This window comes from Dermacentor silvarum, chromosome 4, assembly GCF_013339745.2.
Source record: "Dermacentor silvarum isolate Dsil-2018 chromosome 4, BIME_Dsil_1.4, whole genome shotgun sequence".
Lineage (NCBI taxonomy): Eukaryota > Metazoa > Arthropoda > Arachnida > Ixodida > Ixodidae > Dermacentor > Dermacentor silvarum.
In genome coordinates, this window is record NC_051157.2 from 39,750,656 (window position 1) to 39,757,262 (window position 6,607).

General features: G+C 40.9%; 1 long non-coding RNA gene across 1 annotated transcript; it reads right to left on the reverse strand.

The window, feature by feature from the left end:
- Window positions 1-154: 154 nt before the first annotated feature.
- On the reverse strand, window positions 155-5,516 carry LOC119449831 (uncharacterized). Its single transcript, XR_005191272.2, has 2 exons — window positions 5,402-5,516; window positions 155-942 (listed from the first exon to the last, which is right to left on the reverse strand). It is a non-coding gene; the product is annotated as an uncharacterized LOC119449831 (long non-coding RNA).
- Between the last annotated feature and the right edge of the window lie 1,091 nt (window positions 5,517-6,607).

Sequence of the window (6,607 nt, forward strand, 5' to 3'; positions counted from 1 at the left end):
AAAAAGAACAGTTGCTAACTTTGCATATGGGAAATGATCCGCAGCATCGTGTATACTCCGCTGACCTACCACAACAGTATATGAGATCAGCTTTCGTAACTACGTAATAAGCGAGAAGTACGTATCAACCTTCTAGAGCTTTTATTTTTTTACGACTAGAATCTTGCTTAGTTATTGAAAGTTAAAAAGAGCTAATGATGTAATACAAAAGACAGTTTACCTGTAACATTTAGATAAGAAAGTGTTGAATAGTTTAACCCTTTCTGTAATGCATATGAAAAATGCCAACAGTGACCGAGACCAAGGAACGCCCCACATGGAGAATGCTTCTAAGTTTTAACAATTTGTGGTGCTTACAATAGAAAATTGTTAGTGTAATCATTTTATGGCTGACAGGTAAATGATCAGAAAGCAGAAAACCACATTCTGCCAGTGGGATCCTAACTAACCACATCTGAAAATAATTACACTAATAATTTCAAACTACTAACACTGCAAATAAAAAAAAACAAATAGCGTTGCCATAAGCTTGCCTTGTTATCGGTGACTGTTGGCTTCCTTCATATGTATTGCAGAAATGGTTAGACAAAACAAAACTTGCATCTGAAAATTACAGCTAAACTCATGATGAGGTAACAGTGCACAGCTTCAGCACATTAAACATGGCACACATTTGGCAACATTGTTCAAGAACTTTGTAGCCACTACTCTAGGGGTACTCAATGTGAGCCCAAGGAAAAGGCGCTCCAACACGAGAAGAGTGTTGAACAGCTTGCGGTCGTACTGGATATTGAAGAGCCAGTAAGCAGATAAAACAGCCGCCAGCCCCTCCTCCCCATTTTTCACTGCAAACATCTCGCGGTCCACCTTGATGTGGAGGTCAGCCTCTTCAACGTCTCCTCCAGAAAATACGATGCAAGAGGTTGCAGGAACGCTCGGGTCCTGTAGTGGCAAGAAACAATATTGCATCATCACCAACAGACCATGAATAGTATATTGTCACCTCTTCCTACTTATTCACCCTTTATAAAGCTATATGCAGGTTATACACGATTTCAATGTAAAAAAACAATGTTAACAATGCAAATGGCTAGTTGACATTTATGGACCCAATTTTGGTTTATGCCCGACGCAAATTTTGGGACCACACTCAGCAGTGTCCAGACTTCTTGAGATGGAGGCTTTATTTTATAATAAATATGTTCCACAGGATTTGCTGAGGCCAAAATTTGCACAGAATTTGCTTAATTTAAACATTGCTGAGAACTAAAACAGCGCACTTCTCTTCCAAGCTGTTTTGTGCATGCCATTTTAAATTCCACTTTCACAAAAAAGTGAGTGCATTACAAGGCAGAAGCAAAAATTGCATCCATAATCCTTCATGTGATAACACTGAGGACAACAACACTGGAAACTATCTGGCATATATATATTGAATAAATAAATACTTTTTGCAATTTAGGAAGGTGATTGGCCCTTACTTGAAAGTGGCATTTTCAGTTCCATTTTTAAAGGAGTAGACACCTTATTTTAGTCGCATGTTTTCTTCTTTTAAATGATGCGGTAGACATAATAAATGGTTGGCCATATGGAATTCGCATTGCCAAATAATTATTATTTGAATTTATTTTCTCATGTTCCAATTTCAGTTTCATCAATCCAACGAGGGCTGTGACGTGCAGTTGAGGTCACGCAAGACATGAAAAAACGACAATATAATCACTGATATAGTTTCAATTCACTACAACGCTTAAACACGTTTCAAGAGCTATAGACCACAAATGATGTATCAGCAGTTATATTGCAGCTTTCTTGCTGTCTTGTGTGACCTAAACGCCAACTACACATCACAGGCATCGTTAGGATGAAATCAAAACAAACATGGAATAAATTCAATTATAAATTATTCAGCATTCGTAGGCCAATAATACTGGGTGATCATGAATATTAATGTCCAATGCATCATTTAGAAGAAGAAAATATGCATGCAAAAATTTGGTCCTTAAACTATAAATTCTTGGTGAACTATTGTCCTATACAATTTCATGTTATTTCTGGCACCTAGTTCCAAGACATATTTCAGGTTCTTTGTCGCTATTACTTCGTGGTTGCTCGGGCCCTGCTCATCACCACACTTGTAAATGAAGTCTCTCTCCAGTCCATTGGCATTCAAAATTCCAGTAATGTTATGCTTGCTCAGGCCCTGGTCGTCACCCCCCTTGTAAATAAAATAATCTCTTCAGTCCATTGACATTGGAAATGCCAGTAAGGTTAAGCGTATAAAGTCTGAAGACGCAACATGCTTTGCATTCATAATAGTAGCTGGCAGCTCCCCGGGGAACACCTTTATGCTTTTAGAGTACTTGCTTTACGTATTTCTTCACTACTTTGTTTGAAATATGATTTATAAGATTGTTTTTATATTATTAGCTCCCAAAATTGGGGGAGCCACCTATACAATAGTGCAGCCATTGTCCGTATATGGTATTTATCTACCATGTTTATGTGCCATATGTTGCTAGGTAGCAAATACACAAGATAATAACCAACAATTGCTTAAGAAAAGTAAAAATTTCCTGAAAAAGAAACACTGCTTAAAAACCTCAGTAAAAACGCAAACAAATGCAAATTATACAGTGGATTCTCTTGCCCAGAGAAGTCATGGCTGCTTCAGGTCCAACGTGATTTATTTGATTTAACCAAGCGCACCACCAGTTGAAAAGTGTTCCCCTCAAGCACTAGCTGTAGAATGAAATCTCAGTGCAGTTTTTGGAACTATCACAGGCGCACCATATGGCAAGGTTTTATGACGTCCCTTACCAGACAGCAGCAGTCCTCGAATAACAACCATATATTTAGGGAGTAGGACCTTTGGTCATTTTTTTATTCTACAAACTTTTCCTGTGGTTGTTGTCAAGCGTTTATTTTTTTTCGGTGAATTATTGACGAATGAAATATTGATTTTTTCAAAAGTCACTAAGAATCCAAATCTCAGCGTTCTTGTTCGCGTGAAAAGTTTAACCAGTAATTATCGTGTAATGGTAATGCTTCGAGCTATGCTTGTGGAAGGAATTGCTATCATTAAAAAAATAACACGAATTAAGTAAGGTAGCCAACAGACAAAACCGCAAGTGGAAGTTTTACTTCTCTAAGGACTATAGGTTGACATGTTAGCACTGGCTGGTCACGGTGGGTTCAGCAAATGACATGACGTAAAAAAAACACCCTTTTCCCTTGATGTTCTAGTGAAACTCGTGGAAACTGTTCGAGTTTTTGTGTATATCAAAAGCCTACACACACACCGGCAGATACCTGCAGTTTGGCTCAAACCACTCCATATCCCACAATACATTGGTAGTCGCAACACAACTGAAAAGACCATCTGCAGTTCAAGAGAGGAGAGAAAATTATAGGAGAAAGCGATTATTATGGACCTCTTGAACAATGGCTACAAAAGAAGCTTCATTCACCACGTGTTGCAACGACTTGACCTGGGCGCCCACACACCCCTCAAACACTTTCCTACACGAACCGTCAGTAATACTGCCTTCCGTCAGCTATCCCTTCGGATCTCCGTCACGTACATTTATGGTATAAGCAAACAGCTAGCATGAGTGCTGGGAAAGGAGGGTATCCATGTTGTGCAAAAACCCACATCAACGCTTCAGCGGCTCATACCACGACTATAAGATCGGCCTCCAAAAGAAGTTCCCATGATTAGTTTACCAGGTGCCTTGTGCCTGAGTGCTACACCTCCTACATCGGTGAGACGAACTTCCCAGAAAGAATTCAGCTGCACAAAAACGATGTAGGCAGTTTCAATGCAGAGCGCAACGCCCTCGCAGAACATTGTGAGAAGCATGACCATCGCATCAACTTTGACGGCACCAGTGTCATGGCACTAAAGCTAACCACATGAGGAGGCTCTACCTAGAATCGTGGTATATGCAAGCCATGCAAGGAAACCTGAACAAATCCACGGGAGCACTTCCAAGCGTATAACTGCACGACCTTCAAAGCTACCGGCAAGCACGACAACAAAGAGACCTAGACCAGGAAAGGTGGAAAGCACAACACAAGACTGCTCAAGAACGATATGTGTGGTCTTTCCGAGCGTCAGTTTTAAATTAAATCAAATCTTGGCTGGAGAGTCGTCCTTTACTGACAATTTTTTTAATAAGCCTGACAGACTTCTGTAGATGTTTACCTTTATAACTAAGATATGCACTCGCGTGTGCACTGCAGGTGTTGCAAAAATGGTGCGCTGCACTCTGACAGTGCTAACATTCTAGATGAAAGCAAAAATCACACGTAAACTCCTGGAAGCGCATCATACGAGGAAAAGATGCAATACCTCCGTGAGCAAAGCTTCCGTTTTCTTGTACAGATCAAAATAAGACCTTTTTCTGCCTCAAGATAAGATGCACCTTAGAGTGTATGTCGGCCCTAAGTTCACCATTGGGACACGTCTTTCGTTTTGCATTGTGTGCATGCATGCACGATGCAGCGTTTATATTTAGCCTGCCATGTTGCAAGAAATTGTTTGCGAGGTCTTGCGCTGCAGTTATGTCCTCGAAAAATCTAGTTTTTTCAGAGATCCCGTGGACCTGACTACCCAGACTGAGAACTTATCTTCACAGGAATTCAGGTCGGCCATTTAAAAGTCGTTTATTCCTTTTTTAATGGGCCCAGATATCTGTTCCGATATAAATTAAGCTTGCCGTGTTTGACGCAGAACTATCACAGTAAAGCACAGTGCGTTTATGATGAATTTTGAGCTAAGCTCATGGGTGCTAAACATTCATTGTAGCAGAACAAACTCGCAAGAAACTTATCTGCTCTTGCACAAAGATGACAGACCATTAAGTTCTTTGACATTGAAAGACAGAATCCGAAGTGCTGCAACTGTTAGGATGCCTTCAAAGCGAAAGGTTTATAGCGAACACTTTAATGCACTTGTTTAGTATCTTCCTAAAGTTCCCTAAATCTGTGACAAAGGTTGGTTTTGAAAACTATTAACGCTGTGATTTTCTGTCACTAAAAGCAAATGAACACTGGTGCTAGGGTAACATCCCCTTATTTATGTCGACTGCACCTTGAAGACCTTTCCCGTCAAGAATATTCTGTGCCTGCCATGGCACACAATATTCTTGATCTACGCATGTAACTGTGCAACACTACGCCAGTTTATTTCCATTCCACAGATCAAACAACCTACCATTAAAGAATTTAAGTTTTAGAGAAGATATCAGTTGAAAACCTGAAGAACTGTCTTAAAAGAACCAAATAATTGAACACAGATGTACTCTAATGTTATGCTTATGAGACGAAACCCTGCAAAAATAATGTCACGGAGTGTAGGTCTAAAAGCTGCCGATGAAGCCTTTGTAACAGTACTCACGTCGTGTTCGCAGCCTCTCCGGTGACATCTCACGAGCCTTTTGAAGTGATGCCATTACACTTGCTTCGCAAGGGATGTGTTTCATTTCTGCCATTTTCCCAATTTTGTTGATCCCTTTTGCAATACAAGGTGATGGGTCAATCTTGGTCAGTCTTGCAAAGTCACTGCAAAATTGCAAAAAAAGATGTGTCCGAAGTGCACTACAAGAACCAAGCAAATACATAGCAGTTATTTTTACCATCATGTTATCTACAAGCACACAATTTACATTGAAGATTTGGCAAACGACAGATGTAAACAATCCAAGTGAGCACTCTGACCTCACGAAAGAGAAATGGCATTTTTCTTCTGAAGGTGTATGAGAAACTGAAAATTTCTAGTCACACAGAAAAGAAAACCAAGTTATGGTGCTCATTGTTTACTCTTTTTTTATTGAAATAAAAATGAATCGAGTTGTCCCCATGTCTTAGCCACCACTACCCTTTTTCGCTTAACACAGAAAAGTTAAAAAAAATTGTCGCAGTTTCACCCGAAAGGCGAAGCATCAATTGTGATAGCAAATTAGTAGAGAGCTATACGGAGTAAGCATAGTAGTTTTATCAGCTGTATAAATTTGGACATGCAGCAGCATCAGCAACGCGCAGTACTGTTGTCGACGCCGTCGTCGTGCCCGCGTTCGCACCGAACGTGCCCGGCGTTGGTGACTGTTGCCGGTGCCTCTGCGGGTGGCTCGGAGGTTTTCGATGAGATCTGAACAGGACACTCGTCGAGCAGCGCCGGAAGTCTTTACCCACCTTCTGTCTCCCAACGTTTTTACATAAATAGGGATTTGGTGCGGCAGCTAAACGTCGCCTCCCCTCCCTCCTTTCCCCCACCCCCCGGCCTTTCACGCCATGGAAGAAGTCGTATTTGCTCTATATATATATATATATATGGTGATTGTAAAGGAGAAAAGAGATGCTTAATTCTGCAGCCCTTCATGGAGCACAGCGCAGAAGCGCGTTTGTCTTCCGCCATGTGTTCGCTCGCCATGAAAGTGCGCGTCCCTCGCGCCCTTTCAGTCGCACATACAGCATACGGCGATTTCATCACCGTTGACGTCATACGGAACCTCACGGCGACGGCAAGAAATCGCTTTGGAGTGTCCATGTAATTCTATCGCAATATAAAAAAGAAAAGTCTTGCTCTCGTAAGTTAAAAAGTATT